Source organism: Lonchura striata, chromosome 18, assembly GCF_050655825.1.
Source record: "Lonchura striata isolate lonStrDom1 chromosome 18, ASM5065582v1, whole genome shotgun sequence".
NCBI classification, from domain to species: Eukaryota; Metazoa; Chordata; class Aves; order Passeriformes; family Estrildidae; genus Lonchura; species Lonchura striata.
In genome coordinates, this window is record NC_140720.1 from 7,361,933 (window position 1) to 7,383,562 (window position 21,630).

The window sequence follows — 21,630 nt, forward strand, 5'->3', positions numbered from 1 at the left end:
CCTATGGGAAATAACAGATTTTCCTGGGGCATTGGAGTGCTGCTCCATCCAACCCGATCCACAGGGCTGGTCCAGAGCTGAAATCCATGAAAAGTCCCCAGGGAAGCTGCAGCTTCTCTTACTCTTGAGAGGAATAAACTGCTTTGCACAGCTATATTTACCCGAGGGGTTGCACTATTTAGGGCTCCATTGCACACAGGGAATTCCCAAGGCAGGTCCCTGGGGGATGTGATGAGGTTGCCCCTCCTGTGAAAAGCAGAGGTGCCCATGGCACATTGACAGCCGAGTTCTTCCTCACTGTGGTTTTGGACCAGTGCTGGTACCAAGGACAAAAGGAAGAACAAAGGAAGTTTTTTGATCTGAAGTTTCATAGCTTGCTTCAGTATCCTATATATTGACTTCTGGAAGCATTTTTAACTTACCTGAAATGCAGTTGCACACTACTTCCAGAAGTCACAGTCTGCCTGGGATGTCACTATTTTGCACTTTTTAATAACAATGCAAAATCCCTAAAGTGAGGGTTACACTGAATAATGGTTTGGATTCAATTATTTTGTTTGTTTCTTTTTTTTTTTTTTTGTAATATTATTAATACCGTGGTGCTGTTTTAAAACCAGAGCAGTTGAGCCAGCAAGCATGGTCACAGCTTCCAATTTAGTAGATCTTTCATTATTTACCTGGGAGGGGAAAAAAAGGGACAATATTTTCCTAAATATTGCTGCTCGATCTCTGTGCAGGTATCACTGAGCTGAGCTTGCTCTGCTTTGGCACCAGCACAAACCCCTCTGAACTACCAGATCTCGTGGGTTCACAGGGTGGTCAGGAAGAGCCAATGATGGAAATATTTTTGGGATGAGCTGGGATTCCCTCTGAGATCCCAAACAGCACAGGCAGTGTCACTATTTAAAATGAATTTGACATTGCAGAGCACAAACCCATTCAGCCCCCCTGGCTGTTCCTTATCCAGCTGCAGCTCACTGCTATCAGGATTAAAGGTTTTATCAATTATAAGGAAGTTCAGAGCCCCACAAAGATGACTTTGAGTTTAAAATCCTTCCGGAGTTCACCCAGATCCATTTGGTGTTTCTTGTACAGCAAAACCACAGCTTCAGCCCTATACTGATGGTGACAAAGAATTGCAAAATTCCTATTTTTGAAACCTGCTTCTTCAAATAAATAGGGAGTAACCCAGGCTTCATCCAAATGCTCTGGTTTCTTAAACAGGCCCAGCCCTAAAACTGGCTGTGAGCAAACAGTCTCTAAAAAGTTTGGTGTGCTTAGAGCATTTCATTTAAAAATAAAAAATTAAACTAAAAAATTGGCATAACATTAAAAGAAAAATAAAAAGTTTGTACAAAGGAAGGGAATTTCTGCCCTAACTTTTAAAAGATATTATTTATTTAATTTTTTATTTAAATTAAAATACATCCCTGGGCATTGTCAATGCTGAAAGAAGCATTTAAAAACCAAAGCAAAGCTCTTAAGCCTTCAAGAACTGCTGACAGGGAGAAAACACTGGCATCTGCTCTTCCTCCAGTCTTTTGTGTGAGTTTAACTTCAGTCCCCCTGGAGCATGTGTAGATACCCACCTTGCCCAGCTGAATTCATCCCTGCTCCTGGATCACACCTGATCCTGGTGTGCCTGAAAGGCTGGGTCTGGAGGAGCAAACCTAAAACTCCATCAACTTCTCAAGGCCAGTTTTTGGCAAATTCACTTCTCCATGTACTCAGAAGGTTGTTACCCAGCACATTTATTATTTATTTGGATGCTGAAGGGCTGGTGGCCAGTAGTTTACCAGAGACTTGGTGTTCAAGCCCATGAACACCATGGGAAAGAGCCACTGAAGCATGGGTCTGTTATCCCAAAATAAGCAGAATTGCCTTCATCCATCACGTTTCTCAAAAGGTTTTCCATGAGACACCACTGAGACTTCAAAATAGGGTTTTCCTGTAGTGGGAAATGTCAAAATGCACTCGAGCATTTGCTCTGCTGTTCACAGAGACAACCAGTCCCAGCAAGAAGGGATCACCACTGCAGAGTGTTCTGGGAAGGGAAAACACAGGGCTCCCTCTCACTTCCTTCTGCAAAACCTTCTGCTGCTGGCAATTTTACAGCTGATTCTGGGAATGCTGGCATCAAGCAAATCCTAAAAATTTCATTTCTCCAAGCACCTGTGCAAAAAAAGCCCTGCAGAAAACAGATTATGCCACTCCAGCAGCGGGGCACCAGTGCACTGTGAGCTTCAGTAATATCAGTGGTGACTCTGATTTTCTTTTAAAACCCTTTAAATATCTATACCAAAATCACTCAGGAAGGAATTCTTTGTCATTCTTTTTCACTGTTGATAAAATTTCAAAATCAAACTTTGAGGAAAGCACCTGGTTATAGGCGCTTTATGGCAAGGAAAAAAACCCAGATCAGATGTGCAAACACCTGAGGATTATTTAGGCCACTGCAGTTAATACAAAATGCAACTCTCCTAAAGAAATTACATTTTATTTTTGGAGGATTATTTAGGCCACTGCAGTTAATACAAAATGCAACTCTCCTAAAGAAATTACATTTTATTTTTGAGTCATTGAGGAAATGCTCTATGAATCATGAATGACAAGAAGGCTGAGTGTGTTCAGGGAGGTATTTGGCAGGAGGGGGTTGTCTTTGGGATGCCCTGGGTGCATATTCAGGGTGAGTTTAGTCCAAAGCTCTATGGCCAGGTCAGTAGTTTTAGGTTGGGACCAAGGCAGGAACAGACACGTTTCCTCCTGTTTCGGGTCACTGAGTTTATGTACCCAAACTCCAAATCAGCCCAAAGTGACTTGAAACCCTGCCAATCCAGCCTAAGACTTGCAAGTCTAAGTCTAACCAGGAAATCTCCTCTTGAAAGTCTGGGGAGGGGGAGAGGACAGGATCCCTGTGTTATATGAGGTTCAACAAGGTGCAGTGAGTTCTGCATTCAAAAGACACTTAAAAACAGGCAAAGGTTTGCAAAGCACAGTTACATTTAATTTCTGCCTAAATTTCTACCTGCCATTCCGTTTCTACTCAAATTTTGCTGGTTTGTATTAAGACGTCTGAGACATCTTTATCAAACATTTTCCATGAAGCCCCTTCTATTCCCATGAAAAATCTCCTGGCAAACCACCCCAAAGGCACTGACACCAAATCCAACTGAGCTGTGGTTACCTGGGGGTGACTCTGCCATGTTGTCACTGGTGGGAGGCTGGTTCCTTGTGCAGGGGACATCACCATCACCCCAAGCTGGGATGGAAGCCCAAAACCCCCAGGGACGCCTGTCTGGGACAGAGGTGTGGCTGTCTTAAGTTTGGATTTGCACAGAACTGGTTTGGCAGGGCTGAGCCACAAAGGTCAGGGAGAAATGGAATATTGTTTATACATGGTGCTGGTGGCCGAGAGCAGCAATGTTTGACCGGGACCTCTCTGGGACCCAGGGACACACACACAGCCTGGCCCACAGGGTGTCTGTTGCCAGCAGGTTTTCTCCCATCCAAAATAACCCCTCTGGGCCTGGGCTGAAGGGCAAATGTTTGAGACTGAATCTGCCTGATTTGGTAGCAGCGTTGGTGGCATGAACTGGGGGGAAATTCCAACACAATTCGGATCCCTGCAGCTGAAGCATGTCTCATCTATGTGCAAATGCTGAACAGACACAAGGCAAAGTTTCTTTTTTTAAAGCCCAGTCCTGGTTTGTGCAGTTTAATGATTTCCTCAGATATCTTTTTTGTTATTTATTTCCACTCTCTAAAGGCTCTTGGCTCTTTAACATTTTTAAATTTTATTTTCTGAGTGTGTTCTCAAATTAAATGTTGGTGAAAGCTGCCTTGTTCAAGAGGATGGGGGTTTGCAGAGCACTTGGGCCTGATTCAGCAAAAGCACTTGATTATCTTCAGTTTAATTTTACAAAGTAGTTAGCACATGCCTACAGCAAGGTATGTCCTTAAGTCCACCTCTGCTCAGCAAAATGTTTAAACACGTGCTTTGCTTTGACCAGAGACAAGGGAGTTTGAGCATATGCTTAAATATTCCTCAAACCTGGAACCTGAGCAGCTCTGGCAGATGATTGTCCTCCTGTCTTTCTGGAACTGGTGGATCTGTCACACTGCTAAAAAGATTGAAAAAAACCAAACACTTTATAATATGCTATTTCTGGTAAAAGCAAGAGCAGCTCCTCCCCAGTTTGGGGCTGGAGGGGTTTTTGTCAGGGCAGGGGAGGGGGTGATGCTCTGGAATGAGTGAAGCTTTGTGGCTGTGCTGTCGTCTGGCTCTATATTTGGCTGTTGTTGTACAGGCATAGTGCAGGTCCCTGCCTGAAGCCTGTGGGTGTTGCAGAAATACAGATAATAAACGGCTCGTGTGATTTGACAGAAGGCACTTTGCTGAGTACATCCAAGGCCTGTTGCCTTTCCTGGGTGTTCTGGCTGTGATGGGGGTTCTCCAACACCCTTTCTGCTCTAAGGCTTCAAGTGTCTTGGTGTATTTAAGACTGGACCTCACTGAAGGGAAAGCTCAGCCTGGAGATGCTCAGGGTAGAGTTTAGCACTTTGTCAAAATAGGCATCAGAGATGATCTGCTGCTGAGTTTAACAAAACCAGGCAGGTTGGGATCAGCAGGGCTTCCACCAGCATCACATGTTTCGTTCGTGTGCTGAGTTGCTCTGAAAGCTGAGACTGGCTCCCCTTGGACTCTTAAATCAAATTATCCTGGAAAGCAGAAAGGCTCCAAGCCTTGCCTGAGCCAGAACACAGTATTTCCTGGGACTCAGCAATTGCCTTAAATCACAGCTTCCCTAATCCAAATTTGGAAAAAGTGTCATTCAGATGTTTGACCCATAGCTGCACAGTGATGCCATCATCCCACAGCTGCCACAAACACAGCACCAGTGGCCAGAAGGGGTGGCCCCATTCTGTGTGTTGCTGCCTGCTCCATGTGAGCAGGCACACATCAGCTGTGGGTAAATAAAGACTTTTTATTTATTAAATTTTCTGTATTCAAAACAAAAAAAATCTCTTTAAGAAGAGCAAATGGATAAAAAAAAATTGGTGTAATTTTTCAGATGGGGATGATCAAAATGCCACAGGAAGGATGAGATCTATTCCCAGCTGTCCAGCTGAAGTTTATCCTCTGGATGGAACAAAGCAAAAGTCTGTATCCAGAGAGCTCTTGAGTTTTTCTGGATTCAGGAATCCACCCTGGTTGAAGATGTAGCTCCCTCCTCACCTGTCTAGTCCCCCTCTATATGCCCTGCAAAGCTCTATCAGTAAAGACTCTCAGCTTGCTTTCACCAAGGCACAGGGGACATTTAACAAGTCCCCCCCCTTTTTTTTTAAGAATATGTTCCTTCCTTGCAAAGCTCTTGGCTATTCCTATCTTCCTAAAAAAGTCTTTAAAAAAAATGTTTGTGGTGCTAATGGTATGGAAAGAGCTAAAGCTTTATGCCATTTTTAGCCCTTTTGGAACAGAGAGAATTGGAGGATCTGAAAATATATGCTTAATCGCCCCCAAGGAAAGACTGCCATAATATTTTGGGTTACATAAGCAAACTAAATTGGAAATCTGGAATCTATTCAAGACCTTTTGATCAGGGAGCTTTGCAAGTGCAGAAAAGTAAAAACACAGACAGATGGGGATTAGAGTTGAGCATCAGGAGAATAATTTCCTCTTTTAATTTCAGTTCCACCAACATATAAAAAGCATTAACAATCCAGTTACGTAACGTGTGTCAGAGCCTGGCTGGACAGGGCAGGAATTCTCTCTGTAGTTAAACCATTACCCAGCCCATGTTTGCTGCACGGAGGCAGGAGTCCCTCTGCACCAGGGAAAGACACCCCCCTCACTCCCCTTCCTTCAAAAATCTGAGCAAATGTCCTGGCCAAAATTAGAAGCAGTTATTGAAGCTAATAGGAGCTGCAGGGGGTTCAGGGAAAATGGAAACCAACTCGGAGAGACCGCTGGGCTCAAAAAATCCAATTGACAATCACTTGCAAACCCCAATCCACTCTATTTCTCTCTATCTTTGTCACTAAATCAGCTTCAGTGGGAGAAGTGAGATCAGGCTGAAGAGCAAGAGGAGATATTTTTGCTGGTTGTTTGATGTTGGAAACAATAGTGCATAATATACTTGTTTTAATAGTGATACCTTTGAGAGAAGGTGCTACAACATCCAAAGGCTGGAAATAGTCCCACAAATTTGAGGCTGTGAAGGCTGGCAGATTGGATTATGTTTCTGTTCTTGCCTGTTTTCCTCTGCTTGGGGCATATTTTTGTGCACAGTGGTTGATGCAGAGTGATGCAAAAAAGAACTAAGAGGATGGTCTAAATAGAACTACTTACATTTCAGGATCAACTCGCTCCTCAGCTTCTGGGCTTCTCACTTCAGATTTTGAAGAGTGTCTGATACCCCTGGACATCCACATTAAGAACTATTTGCCTACTGGAAGTACTGGAAGCAGCTCTCTAGTCTGCTGATGTCTGCAGCCTTTAGATAAAAGTCACTCCTTCCACGTAGCTGATTTTTTTGGGGGATGTTTTTGAGAATTTCTGCATGAAGATTTAAATGCAGTTACTTTTGCTTGCCTTCACTCTTTTTACATGGACTTAGATGGGAGTAGGAGTGAGATTTCATGGACTGGGTCTGCTTTTCTTAATTTCAATTAATATGGCATATAGGAAGAGATCTGTATTTTTGGCATTGCCTTATGATACTCTGCATGAGTTCAGAGGAGTCTCCAGGCAGTCTCTGCAGCAGAGCAGTCCTGGGAGCTTTCCTCCTGAGAAATCCCAAATTGTCCAAGACAAATCCCTGGAGCTCTCTTGTGGTGCTCACCCCAGTCCCTGCCTGGAAAATGTGCAGCAGGGTGTGATGGCAGTCCACAACCTCTGGGTTTGAGCAGCTCGAAGACAGCTGCTGTGAGAGCAGCTGTGAGGAGGACTTGGGCTGCTGGACGTGACCCTAAACATGCATTAGCAGTCCCAAAATCCAACCATGTCTTGGGTGCACCACAAGAAGTTTCAACAGCAGGTCGAGGAAGGTGACTGTGTTGAATCACCCACCCAAAATACTTTGTCCCTGGGGTCCCCACCATAAGGAGGGTGTGGATGTGCTGGAGCAGATCCAGAGGAGGCCACAGAGATGATCAGGGCTGGAGCCCCTCTCCTCTGGAGCCAGGCTGGGAGAGCTGGGGTGTTCAGCATGGAAAAGAGAAAGTTCTGGGGAGACTTTAGAACCTCTTCCAGTGCCAGAGACCTGGAGAGGGACTATGGACAAGGACCTGAGGTGGCTGAACAGGAATGACTTCAAACTGACACAGGGAAGGTGTAGTTTAGATATCAGAAAGAAATTTGCCGCTGTGAGGGTGGTGGGGCCCTGGCACGGATTGCCCAGAGGAGTTGTGGCTGCCCCATCCCTGGAAATGTTCCAAGCCAGGAAGGATATGACTCTGAGGAGCCTGTCTGATGGAAGGTATCTCTACCCTGGGTTTGGAACTAGATGGTCTTCAAGGTCCATTCCAATCCAAACCCTTCTGTGTTTCTAGGAGACTGCACTGGGGTTTGTGGATATACCACCACAAGGCTTAGGTGCTGCACTGGGATTTGTCAATACACCATCACTTTTCTCACTGAATTGCTGAGCAAGTGTGAGCCCAGACATTCATTGGACCTGGGGGCTGTGGTTATTTCTGGACCACGAGAAGACCAGAACAAGAAGAATTAGCATGTGTGAGTGGTAGTCTGCAGGCTCAACAATAAAGAATACGAAATAAATATGTTCTTCCACAATAAAGAAACAAAAATAAGAGAGAAGCATTAAAAAATTAGTTGTACACATGACTGGCACATCATTTCCATCCAAATGGGTTATGCCGTAGGTGCAGATGAGATCATGGGCTGCTATTTAAGGAGGAAACCTCTACTTACATAAATGTCTGATTATGCAACTGTCATGGAAACCACAGATGACAAAGATGTATTAGATTAGCTTGTCCATTCCCTTGGAGCACAGGATTGTTCCTTGTGGTTTATTTTTCACTCAAGATTTTAAGAACTGATTGGCAACTGCTGGGTGCTGAGCTTAAGAAGAAATGATTTATAGTATGAGATAAGCTGTCCCATTTCTAAAGGTGTTTTTCTTTGGAAATTCAGGAATAGAAGTGCTTAAAGTCACAAAGATCCTCACACCAGTGTTTAGTTCATCCTTGTCCTTGTATGCTTGGAGTGTTGTGGCTTTTGTTCCTTAAGATACAGGCCAGAGTCTTAGAAACTTTTACCATTCTGCCTGATCTTCCTTTAGTTTTCATCCCCTGATAGTGTTGTCTTTCCAAATAATGCTCCATTTTCTCTGGTTTTGCACTCTGCCAGTGTGTCCCTCATGGTTGCTGCTTAACCAAGCTATACAAAATATGCTGCTCTTAATCTTTGCTCACAGGTCAGTCTTCTGAGCCACGCTCATTTTTGCTGCTGCACAGGGAAATCAGCAGAGATTAGTATTTTGATCTTCTTTCCCTATTTGAAGAAACCCCAGGACACATATTGAATGGTTTTCCTGTGACTTGAAATTAAAATGTTTAAAAACAAGTGTATTTATATCTCTTTTTCTCTACTTTCACCTCTAGTTCCTCTCAGCCATTGATTTACTGCTTTTTTGCCTTAGAAATGGTGCTTTTTGGAACAAATTGAACTTCAATTTGGCTTCTTATCGTGAATTGAGTGATGTTGGTATGTCATGAGCTATATGGTTTAGTCTCACCCATGTTCATTCTGCAGAATTAACCTGAACTGGTTATCAACCAAACCCTCTGGGGTTGTCCACTCTCACCAGAAATGAGATTTAGGATGATGCATGGCAAGACAAAGACAAAAATATTAATGCTAAATACCAGAGATATTTAGCATCATTTTTGTCAACTGGTCCCTCTTTGATTGTGTTTTCCACTCACTCACAGTGTGTTTGGTTGCTGCTATTTTCCCTAAAGGTCTCCTTGTTCTTAATCCCAATGGTTGCTGAACTCAACTCCTGCTCCCCTCATGTCCAATTCAGATAATGAGAAACAAGTATAATGGGTATTTCTTGTTATTAAGACCTATTGAGGGCCATGCTTAAAGAATTTCAAGCATTACATGATTTTTATGTGTAATGGGACTTTAGCCAGGATCACAGGGAAAATGAAATTCAGGGTCTGTCAGATCCCAGGAAAGAAACAGGCTGGAGAGTTGGGTCTTCTTCTCTGGCAAGGGATCCCAGAGCCAGCCTGTGCCTGACCATTCCCCATGGCTGTCAGCAGGGAAGCTGCTGCTGCAGAGCACAGGGAGAAGCTGATATCCAATTAGCAAGAATCCAAAATACAAAACAGCTTCTCTCCGAACCATTGCATCAGGCTTGCGAGCTAAGTCTGTTCTCGCTGAAGCAATTTGAAAAACTCTTAGTGTTAGCATGGTTCTCACTGCCAGCCCTTCCAAGCACCTTAGCAGTGACCTACACCTTCCCTGTCTTCCTCTAGGACTATTTTAGCCAGGGCTGTCAGTGGAACGGAATTGTTCCATTATATGGTGGCTTTGCAATGTGGCAAACTGTTCAGGAGGGACCACTCTCTATATAGGAGGAGAGTAACTCAGTCTCCAGGGCCAATTCAGTCACTGATTTTTATTTATTTATGATTTTATTTTATATTTTCCCAGGGCAGCTGATACAGAGAGCAATTACAGTGGTGATTTTCTGTGCTGTGGATCTCGACTGTGCTGTGGAGGGACCTGTGCTTATTTCACATCAAACCCCACTGCACAGCAGTGCTTTCCAGGCATTACTGAACTGAGACAAATTTGACCCTGGAGATAAAAATTTGAATTGTAATGTCTCACCCTGGATATCCTTCCATAAGAGAGAAGACAGTGAAGCACAGTGCTTGTGGGATGATTTAGAAGACAAAAGCACTCCAACTACTCATTTTAAATCACAGCAATTGGACTATGCACAGCCACGCCAACTGGTTTTGGAGCAGGTCAGATGAGTTCCAGCCATCTCTTCAAGTATTTAAGGGAAGTCCTTAACAAGAACCTGCTTTGTTACACTTCTTATAATTACAAGTTACCCGAGGAAGAACTTTCTGGGTCCCCTCCCCATTTTTCCGCAGCAGATGCCCAAGTTGCTGCTGTCTTGTGCCCCACAAGCAGACACATTTCTGCAGGAATGATCCCTGAATTTAATCTAAAAGCTTCTGAGAGCCTTCTAAATAATTTCAGCATGAGCTATCCTTAGGAAGTTAAAATCAAAGGCACAAGGACCAGCATATATAATAAGATGGAAATGGCAAAATGAGAATCACATTGAAGGATTTGGGACTTTTCTCCCTGTATGGATTCCAAAAGGGGTCATGAGTTTGCAGTGGTCTGGCAGGCAGAGAGATGCTGTGCATTCAGCACAGGCAGCAATTACATCTCCTTTTTCTAAATTATGTTATCAGGAAACATCTATATTGTTCATACGGGTCTAGATTATGCTCTGAGAATAGAATGTTCCCTGCATAAAGAGCACAGCTGGAGTAAATCAATGAGGATGCACTCAGAAACATCAATTAAAGGCAATACAAGTCTTTAGTGTAGTATCAGGGAGGGAGCCGAGTTTGAAAATCTGATCTTCCCAACCCTGCCTTCCTCTCTAGGAAAGCACCAAAGCAGAACTACTAAGAAATTCATAAGGTTTAAAAATAAAATACTTGTCTCCTCTCATCCTCATCTTTACTCAGGTTTTTACTCAGTGCTGGTTCCCAGCATAGTAGATGAGTGTAATGTTTTTCTCCAGATCTCAGAGTCCTGCTGCATTAAGGAGTTGTCTCTCTGCACGTGTCACAAGCTGACTACCTGGGGTTTGAGGTACATGCTTTGGGACACCTGAAATCTGATTGCTTGAGGTGCCAAGAGCCCATCAGTGACCCAGTGGAAGTCAAGAAAATCAGGTTCCAGTCTTCTTCAGAGCACCACCTAGAAATTCAGATTTTCAAAGTTAACAGTGATGTCAGAATACAAAATAACAGCAAATCTGTGACAGAGGTGGGAACAAAATCTAGACTGTTTTACCTGTCACGTGTGTAATACCTGGAGCTCATCTGCAGAGGGGTGAGTAATCTGGCTTTGTACATCATTAGTAAGGGACATGTCTGTAAACATTGTCATCACGTTCTCCGCTGATCCCAGATATTTCCTGTTATTGAGGCAAATGAGAAATTAATGTGAATTTTCCTTCAGCCTATTAATTCTGCATCCCCTTTGCAAATATTAATTCAAATGCAAAATCTGAGCCTGGGTTTGAGCCTCCCCTGTTCTCCACACAGTTCATGCACAGGGTTCCTGCTCAGGCACATTTGTTACCTACGTGATGCTCATCCATCATCAGGATTGTAATTGTGAGGGGTGGAAAATTTTCTTCTCACTATTCAGAAGGAAAAAGACCTTACAAAGAATTTATAAGCTTCTTCAGCTAAATTAATTATTCAGGAAAGGGTATTTTTCACTGCAAGGAGCATAGGCGAGCAGATTCCATTCATAGCTCAAATGCCAAACGATTTAAGCACCTTTGGTTTTAGTGGCTTTAATTAATATTAAGGTGGTGGAGGAGGGGTGTTAGTGTTTTGGGTCTTTTTCTTTTTTTTTCCTTTAATGCCTTTTCCTGTTGGGCAGAAAGCTGCTCCCTTTTCGTCACAGCCTGGATAATGAATTGCAGTGTACAAAGCCAGTCACACAATACGCAGCAGCGGCAGCGCGGAGCAAGAATCTTTGGGAAGAGTTTCCATAGAAACATTGACGTCCTCCTGGTGAACAGGACACTGAGTTCCTTCAATGGGAGGTATGGGGTTTTAAAGGAGCAGTGAGGTGGCGGGAAGCCAAGCCAGCAGAGCTATGACTCTGCATGTCCCAGCAGAATAGAGGATTGGAGCTGGTGGGAGGGGAAGGAAAAAAAAAATTACCCAATTACCCTCGCAGCATCAAAACGTCAGATTTGATGGTTGCTGCTTGAACGGCACTGTACAGAGCCTGGTAAGGAATTAAACTGCTGACCGCAACGTATGTGAGACCTGGCAGCCAAAAATCATAAACACTCCAGGCTGTGAACTAGCAGCTTCTAAAAAATCTTGTCAGATTTTGCCACAGACTTCATCCCCAGAAGCCTTAAATTCAGCACAAATCAGCATGATGCAGGCACAAGCCTCCCAGGGATGAGTAAGGTTGCACTCTCCCCTTCCCTGCTTGTCTTGGAATGAGACAAGTGCTTTGCTAATGTTCCAGCTCTGTGTTTTAAATAGCCCTGTGTCTACCCAGCTAAATAGTGGCAGAGTAGCCCTGTCTGGAAGAAAGCTGTTTCTAGAAGGAAAACAGTCAGAGGAAATGTTTTTGCCAGAAACCTCGGAAATCATACAAAACAAAAAGGCAGTATGTGAAAGAATTTGCTGCTGAGTGCTCCCCAGTGTTTTTGTTCAGGCTCACAAAATGCTTCTTTTTGGAGCAATTTCCAGATAAGACCAAAGAAGGTGACAGGGTCCCTTCTTGGACAGTGTGACCCACCCCATCTGATGCCACGTGTGATGTCCAGAGGGGGTTCTGGCTCTGGAGTGAGAGTAACTCAGCCTGAGAAAGTGAGCAGCCCTCTGACCCAACAGGGTCGCTCTCAACCCCGTGGTTCCCTCTAGCTCTGACTGAGCTGTATACCTCTAGCACAATTCAGATGACACTCTGAGGTACCTGAATGTATTTCAGCATCTTACATGTGTCACTCTCCCAAACAGACTCATAAAATGGCTTGGGCTGGGAGGGACCTTAACACTCATCCAGTTCCAACCCCCTGCCATGGGCAGGGGTGCCTTCCACCAGACCAGGTTGCTCCAAGCTGGCCTGGAACACTTCCAGGGATGGGGCAGCCACAGCTTCTCTGGGCAATCCATGCCAGGACATCAATGGGAAGAATTTCTTCTTTGTACCTAATTTAGCCTGCTCTCTCTGTCAGCTTTAAAAATACCAAAGACCCAAACACCTTCTTGGGGTGAGTGACATGAGGTGAGGAGCACCCATTGCAGCTCTTTCTCTATTTCTCTCCAGTGCTGGTATCTCAGGGGTGATTTGTTGTTTACCCAGCAAGCCCTTGTGGTATGGAGCTTCCTCTGAGCAGGTGAACTGGTGGGAAGCTGTGCTCCACTGGGACAACAGGATCAAGGAGGGAACTTTGCCCCATGCAGGTGCTGTGGTCTAGAACCAGCCTTGTCCTCTCTGTAAGAGAGCTTCTATTATTCAGAAGTATCTTGCAGGTTCCCACGTATCTGTTTCTTGTTCAAATCCCCCCCAGAGTGATTATCAAGAAATACAAGGCATCCACAACCCCATTACAGCTGAGTGGGAGCCCCAGGTCCCCTGCACCTTCTGTAGTCTGCTCCAGACAGTTTTCACAGGCCAACCACTGCAGTGTGGCTGCTGACCTTAATCCCTGTCCTTTGCAATGCTCAGAGACTGTGGCTATTTATACTGATCTTATTGCAATGCTGAAAACTCTGCTGAGAGTGAAATTATTTCAAATCTATATGGGTATGATGCCGCATGAAGTTCTGGTTTGTAATTTCATAGCAAAGACATCCATTTATTAAATGGGCTCCAGGTAGGGTGTTTGATATAGAATATGGCATTGATCTATTTGCAGAATGTTTGGAAGAAGATCATTTTGGTTCAACCTGTTCAGCAAGATTCACTGCAGACACAGAAAGACAGAAAAATCAGCAAGTCAGAGGATCTCAAAAGAAATGTCTTGAGTTCCAGGGACTTATTCAATTGTTTCACAGGATGATAATATGAATTGCTTTAAAGGGAATAGGAAGAGAGGGTAAAATAGATGTCCATCTTCCTGAGGAGTACTTAGCTTTTTCCATCCATTTGTCTCAGTGTTGACTTAACCCTGTTCTGTGGATGCAGAAGACTTAGCAGTAAGGACCCATTTAGAATGAGGGATGTTTTGCTTGAGCACTTTGTCATTATTTACAACTTAGGGGAATTGGAAATCTCATTATTCTTTCTTGATTAACATACCTTTATAAGGTGTTCAGCTAGCATTACAATGAACTTGATTTATATATCCAGGTAGCCTGGATCTGCATGTGCCAGGAAAAAACCAGACCCCACACCCACCATGATAAGACAGCTGAATCAGGGGAGGTCTGGGACAATACCTGGAGCTGATCTGGGGGGGCAGGGACCGTGCCCAGCCTCTGGATGACAAACCCACAGCACATGGGCTCACGTGCTGACAGGAATCTACTTGTGCCAGCACAGAAAGAGTGCTCAGTTCTACTGAGTTAGGAAGAAATCCAGGTAGAGTAAGGAGATGCTCTGCTCTAACTGCAGCTGGGCCCCTGAGCACCTCGGCGTGGTACTTTTGGAAGTGAGCAATAAGTGAAATTATCTACTTGACTGGTATTAAACCAGTGCACTACAGCAGTCCTGAATTTCCGTGAATCAAATCTTATCACAGCACTTCCTTTCCCAGAGGTGCTCCCTCTTCTCTTCCAGATGATGGACAGAGCTCAGTGCTGTGCTGGGGGTGTTTTTAGGTGAGCCACAGGCACTGTCCCACCTGAGCTGTGCTTGCTCCAGATGAACAAACCATCTTTCAAAGACACTTATGAAGTTGCACTTAAGTCTTATGAAACCTGATATCACCTCATAACCCCTTTGGTGCAGTCCTGAACTGGTGGGCAAACTCCTCAATGGAAATGAGGTAATTCCCATTAAGGGCAGATTTTTGTGCTGCTTGCAGGACCACGCACCATGCCCGAGGGTCTGCAGCAATGCCTTGGGGATTCTCTACTGGCTCGTGCTTGGTGGAGAATTCCTAAAAATGTCTCTGCATGCTGCTTAAAACTTGTGTTTGGCTTAAAACAGTAGACAGGCAGTTCCCTTTTCATATCTTGTAGTCAAGAGCTGCCAAAGATATGTAGATGCTTATATTCTGGCATTTCTATTCAGAGGAAGCATCGATGCCCTGCTCACTGGCTGAATGGGGAAAGTCTCCCTCTGCACCTGAGCCTATTCCCTTTGGGTGGATCTTCTGGAAAACTGCAAGAGGAGCCACAGCCAGCAAACACTTTGCAAATCCTCCACCCAGACGCACTGCTGCTGCTGGACTAGAGCCCGTGCAAACAGCAGGGAAATTTTATTTCCTGTGATACATCCTTTGAGCTCTCCTTCCAGCAGATCCTGCTTCTTTTTCACATCAGCTCCTCTGCTGAATCTAGGACACGGAAGATGCTCAATCCTGCCTTCTGGGCTCTCCTTCATCAGATTTACAATGTTTTTGTGCTCCAACAGTAATCACAAGCTGCTTGCATTAAATGCCACACTATTGAAAACTCTTTCCAAAGGGCTCAGAGTCTTTGATCGTTCCTTGTAATAGCAGAAAACAAAGTATTTCTTTCAGTAATGAAAAATGAATTCCCACTTTATCCTTCAAAATGGCGGTGGATTTCTGTGCCTTGGATGTTATATAAGCCCATTGCAGTGGTCATTTTGAACAACTAAACTTCCTATAAACAGCTGAAATTTCCAAGGTGAGGATCCCATAGTTGCAAACACTGCCTTGGAGAGTGAGAGCACGTGCTGAAGAACAACAAAAACAAGAACAGATTTTTTAAAAGATGGGAGTTTGATACCAAAAATTAAGCATGGCCACAACAATTACAGCCATCTAGTGGGCAATTTAAAAAAAAAATTAAATAACATTGATATTCAATTTTACTAGTAAGATACTTGTAAATGAGAGAGGTCTAGCATGTAACCTGGAGAGCAGTTTTCACTGTTTTGTTGTTGTTCTTTCTTTAACCTATTCTTCAGGAATACAGAAAATGTCAAATATTTTCCTTCTTACATTGTAGTCTACAAATATTAGGAGAAATAGATCTCACCTGGTGCTACTATTTTAATGAGGGACTTGCTGAGAGCATCCAACGAAATGTGTCATTGCTCACACTGCAGCTGAAGGGACAGGACTGAATTTTTTAACAGAGATTTCCTTTCTCCAAATGGTACATTAAACTTTAAAGTTAGATATATGACAACACAAGCTTTAAGTTAAGTAGTTGGCAACAAATCAACAGGCTTCACAGCGTGATTAAGGATCTCTTTCTGCAGACGCTTTGTACATATTCTTTTGGCTCCTGATGTCATCCATCATTTCAGGAGCTCCTCGGGTTTCACAGGGTATTTCATGTTGATAGGATCTCTAGTCAAATTCTACTGAAAAAGCAAATTGGAAAGTAAGCATTTCAGCTGAATCTTTGCATATCAAAAGGAAGAAAAAGTACATTATTTTATTTATCTTACTTTTATATGGAGCATGTGGGCTGAAACATTGAACTTATAGATCTGAATTCCAAAAGCTCCAAAGTATTTTGATTTAGCCCATAATAAAATCTGCACTGGGATTTCATAACAATAGTTTTTAATCCACCTCCAAGAAGGGATAAGATCCTCTGTGAAAGGGCTTGCTCTGTTAGAAGTTTTTGTTTTGGTTTTTATTTTCTTCAAACTTAGTCATCTGTATTCAAGATTTAAATACATATTTACAGAACAAACAAACCTCCTCAGAATAATTTCCACGGGCTTTTGATGGCATGCCTCAAAGTGGGAGAACAGGCTATAGGATCTCTTAACTCTGTGACGAGAAATAACTGGCTGTGAATTTTGGAAGTCCTCTCTGGCATGTGTTCAAGCTGGTATTAATGCAACCCACCCCATGCTAATCTCCTGACTCACCCCAAAAGGCAGCTCCCAACACTCATCCCAGTGCTGGCCTTCCCTAGGAAGAAAACAAAGCAGCTCCTCCCTTCCTTCCTGAAACCTCACATGCCCCAACAGCTGCTGGACGGGGGCATCTTCTGTGTTTTCAAGTGTTTAATTTGGGCAGTGAGGCTGTGCCAGTGATCTTCAAAAGGTGTTTGCAGCATTAAAATTGGTCTCAGCTCTGCAGTCCCTGGGCACAGAGTGTCCTTCAGCCAGTCCTGGTGGTTTCACGTTCAGGGCACGAAAACCTCTGTGCAGAAAGTATGTCAAATTCTCCTTCTGACTCTGGTGCAAATCTCTTTGAAGACAGATATATGTCAATTATAGCATCATGTTGCTTTTAAGTTCTATATATATTTATAGGACTCTATGGTCTTTTCCAACTCAAGATACTCTATGATTCTATGGTATTTGTGTATTTATATATTATTTATGTAGTGTATAATTATCCAAGTAACCACTATCCAGATGCAGGCAACATTTACAAATGAAAATGCTGTTTAAATACCACAGTCTTGCAGAATCTTGTGCATTGGAGGAAATCTCATCCCACATTTGCTTGTGCCAGTTCCAGGAGGTTTTTTATTCCTTGTCCTGCAGGCGAGATGTGAGGAGTGAAGGGCAGAGGCTATGCTGCTCTAACTATGAATTTCTTGACCTCTGACAGTTTTAGTTTTTTTAATCACAGCCTTTTCTAAGAACAGGCTGTGCAGTACAACTTGCCATATAAAATCCTGGATAGAAATGGAGCTGGATTTGTGATGCAGTAGCTGGTATTTCATTAACCTTTATCTTGACAAGTGGAAATAACACGCAGTGATTCAGGGGAAATTTTTCACTTGCAGAGAAAAATTGTGCCAAAAGAAAGCAAGTGGGCTACAAATTAATAAATACAAATCTCAATAGCAGGAATCAACTTCCAGCTGGAGTTGGCTGCTTGTCTGTGTTTTGGATGCATCAAGGCTGCTGTGATGATGCTCTGCAGGGCATGACAAAGCCATGGGAGGCTGTGGGTGACCTCAGCCAGCCTCAGGGCCCCCTCCAGCCTCCCTCTTCTGTTTTTCCCCCCAGATGAAGACCTGGGCCTCAAGGATTGTCCATCCTACCATGGGCTCTCCATGCTGTGTTTTTTCTTCAGCCTTGTGTCTTCACTGGGCTCAGCTGCTCTGTAAAAAGGCTGCTTATACTCATGGTCCTGTTGATGTGGATGTGCAACCACCAACACTCCAAAACCCCAGGGAGAACCTTTTTTAGGAGGACCTGAGCAAAATACAGCCCCCCTACAAGGGCAGCCTCAGTGGTGGCCAGCAGGCTACCCTGGAGGAGAGCTGGTGAGTAATAAAGATAACTGATGTTTTTCCTAGTGAAAACCAGCCTGAATCACTTCTATTTTGTTTCTTTTATTGTTATTTGTATTGCTGTGATGGCAGACAGCAGATCTCAGTTATTGAGTCCAGCGTTTTATCACCATATAATAGGACAAAGTGCCTGCAGAAATGCTTCCAGACTAAATCAGTAGGAGGCAAAAAAGAAAAGGCTAAGCCACTTGCTCACTGCTGCCCTATAATTCAGGGCTGCCCTACTCCTCACTAAGCACCTTCACTCACCCATGGTGGCATTTTTTCCTGCTAGTTTTGCCTTGCTCTAAGCCAAGGTTTATAGAGGGTCAATACCATTTGTTTTCCAAATACAAGATCCACTTGGCACGTGTATTTCAGGATCTGTCGTGCTCCAGGGGGAGCACTTGCTATCTGCAGGGGCTGCTCAGATCTGAAGCTTTTTATTGAGATACTGATCTGAGGCACCAGAAGAACAAAACGTGCAGTGGTGACCCCATGCCATTCTCTCTGCTGTGCCATCCTCCATGAGCAGCACAGGCCTGTACAATCAATTCCTCTGGTAGATGAAGTCAGGATCTATTTGTGGGCACAAATGCCATGGAAAATGTCTCTCTAGAGCTGGTATCTTCTAGGGATAATGTCTCTCTCAAGCCAATGTCTAGTACAGGATAAGTTTCCTACTGCTTGAAATACACATCAGCCTCTCAAGGCCTTTGCAAACTCTGGGTGCTGCTGGTGCTGGCAGCAGTTGTACCCACCACTGCACCCACCAAACAGAAGAGATCCCACAGAGCTCAACAAAATATCAGGGCCTGGATCCATGCATCAACTGAAGCAAAATAATTCCCAGATCCAGAGGGAAAAGCACAAAGAAAGAGAACTTAGAAGTCAAAGAGATAAAAGCTGGCTGGGAGACCAATGAAGAAAAGGTCTGCCCAAGGTCTGAGGTTTAATAGAGCTGAGTAGGATGGGACTTGGCATAGAGAGAAGCTATTAGGAACAGTAGTGAAAAATAGAATATGCAGACAGTGAGAGGGGAGAACAGCTGAAAGAGGAGGCTGGGAGGAAAGCAGGTAAAGGGGTGTAAATTTTGGCTTGTGTGTACCAGTACTGCAACCACGGCATTGCAAGATGTGGTGTAGCAGGGGAAAAACCAGACAGCTCCAGAGGATCTGCAGGAAGAAAAGCTGCTCAGCTGCTCTAGGGGGACAGAAGTGGTGGTGACACTGAGAATGGGCACTCCTGCTCTCCTGCTTCTTCAAGGCTTTGTCCTGACCCAAGAGTTGGAGGCACTTTTTCTGGCTTTGTTTTGGGGGGTTTGGTGGGAGGTTTTTTGTTTATTTTGATTTTATTTTTATTATTGTTGTTGTTTCGAGGGGATTTTAGTGTTTCTTTATTATCTTTTCTAAGGCAGATTCGAGATGGGTTCTGCGGTGGCAGCTCTAACTCCTGCCCCAAGTTGCTGCCCCTGGGCTTTCCAAGCACCCCAGGGCTTGCTGAGAATGACCCTAGAACTGAACTAAGCCTGTGCCAAGTGTCACCTCTGTGACAGTGGCTTGGACTCACCATGACAGAGGTGTTGGTGAATCTCTGCTGGTCTGACCCACCATGGTCAGGGTATCCCAAGCTAGCACCCGGGATCAGCCTTCACCACCCAACAGCAGCCTAGGAGGTGGGCAGAGGGGTGAGTGTTTGTTTGCACTCAGCTCACATCTTGGCTTGGGAAGGCATGCCTGGCATTCTGGCCAGTGATGACTGACTCTTGAAGTAAATAATCAGCCATTCTGGAGGGCTGTGCCTATGTATTAGGAGAATTATTGCTTTCTTCCAGCCTCAGCTGCGTACAAATGCATTGCTTCTCTTTATGAGGAATTCTTATCTCCATCTGTCAGTCATATTGTCTCAGTGGGGAAAAAATCCCCAAGCCCTGTCATATCAGAAAATGAGAAAATTATCAATATCTAGAGTGTATGTGAACAACAGGAGCTCTTTCTTCATTTGGGAGAATGAATCTTGATTGTAATGTCTTATAAATGTTAGCGGCTTCTCAGATTTTTGAAAATGTTAATAATCCTGAGGTCCCAAAATACTTTGCCTTGGTCTTCTCCATAATAAAAATATTGTCTTGCCCTCTGCAGCCATCTCCAAGTCTCTCAGAGATGAGTGGTCCTAAACATTGCTTTATGCATTCAGGAAGCAGAGGCAGGATTAATACATTCATGCAAACACAACAGGCTCTGATGATTGCCTGTGTATCGAGAGTCAGGATCCAGCTCTGGTGCCTAAGATCAGCTTAATAAACACTATCAACTTCTGCCAAGCATAGGAATAGGAAAAATATGTCAATAGCTGTTGCTTTGAATAGGAATCCTTGAGTAAAGGAAATCTCTCTTCTTCAGATTTCCACTGGCCTCGTTATGCTGCCTTGGGGAGAGAGAAGGGAGCACAGAGGAGACAGCCCCAAGTGCTACAGCTGGGCTGTGAGGGGGTCCCTTTAGTCCCAGTGATGGTACCCCACCCCTCTGCATCACAGGGGTGTCTGAGCCAGTCTGGGGTCCTTCTTCCCCTGAAGAGCAGCCACTGACAGCACCTGCTGCCCCTCCAGGGGGGAAGGTGGATGTTCAGGTGAGTGGGCTCAGCCTCCCATCCTCCTCTCCTAGAGCCACACGTGCATCCATCCCTGTGTTGCCCAGGGTCACAAAATCAGCTCTTTGTTGCCGCCTTCAGAGAGTTGATTTTGGCATCAGCTCCCAGTGGGAAACCTGTGAACAGCTCCTTCTCCCTCAGGCTGTCTCAGACTCCAGCAGAGGCCAGCTCCTGTGGCTGCACACAGGTCTGTCCCACTGCTTTGGGCTGTCACTCATGAACATGTTCCTTCACATGCTCCAGGGCAGCCTGAAGCAGCCAAGGCTGCCACATGCCACCATATCCCCAGGCATGCAGAAGAGTGGTTTAATTCAGATCCAAGCCTTATTAAGGCTACCTGGAACCACAGGTTTTAGTCCTGGCCCCACTGAAGCTGGCTGAGGGCTCAAGTGGAAGAACATGGCAGAACTAGCTACTTCTCCAGGCACTCCTGTGGTAGGACTCACAATTACATCTGAATCTGTTCTGCTGTTTTCCTTTTCAAATATCTGTCCCTTTTGTTTTTATGAGTCATCAACTGTTTTATTTCCCTAGCAGATTAGATTGTTCCTCTCGCTGCAGCTTTGGGCTTTTGCAGCAGAATAGGACCCAGGAGACCTGAGCATGGAGCATCGGGATCAAAGACACAGGAGAACATTACTGTTCTACTGTGGGCAGCTGGTGCTCAGCAGACACCACAAGTCACTTAAAATGTCTTTTTTTGGCTATTGCTTGGTTAAAGGTGGTACCTGCAGCTTGAACCATAGGCAGAAGCAGGGTATAGCACTGGTGGGCTGTCATGGGGTGCAAGGTGAAGTTTCAGTGTGGGAAGCCAGAGGCAGC

At 44.3% G+C, this 21,630-nt stretch overlaps 1 long non-coding RNA gene across 1 annotated transcript in view; it reads left to right on the forward strand.

Annotated features, from left to right (window-relative positions):
* LOC146765825 (uncharacterized) overlaps window positions 1–21,630 on the forward strand; it is a 36,203-nt gene that overhangs the window by 3,051 nt on the left and 11,522 nt on the right. The window contains exon 2 of the long non-coding RNA XR_014949326.1: window positions 9,692–11,125. This is a non-coding gene — a long non-coding RNA (uncharacterized LOC146765825). The remainder of the gene's footprint in view (window positions 1–9,691; window positions 11,126–21,630) is intronic.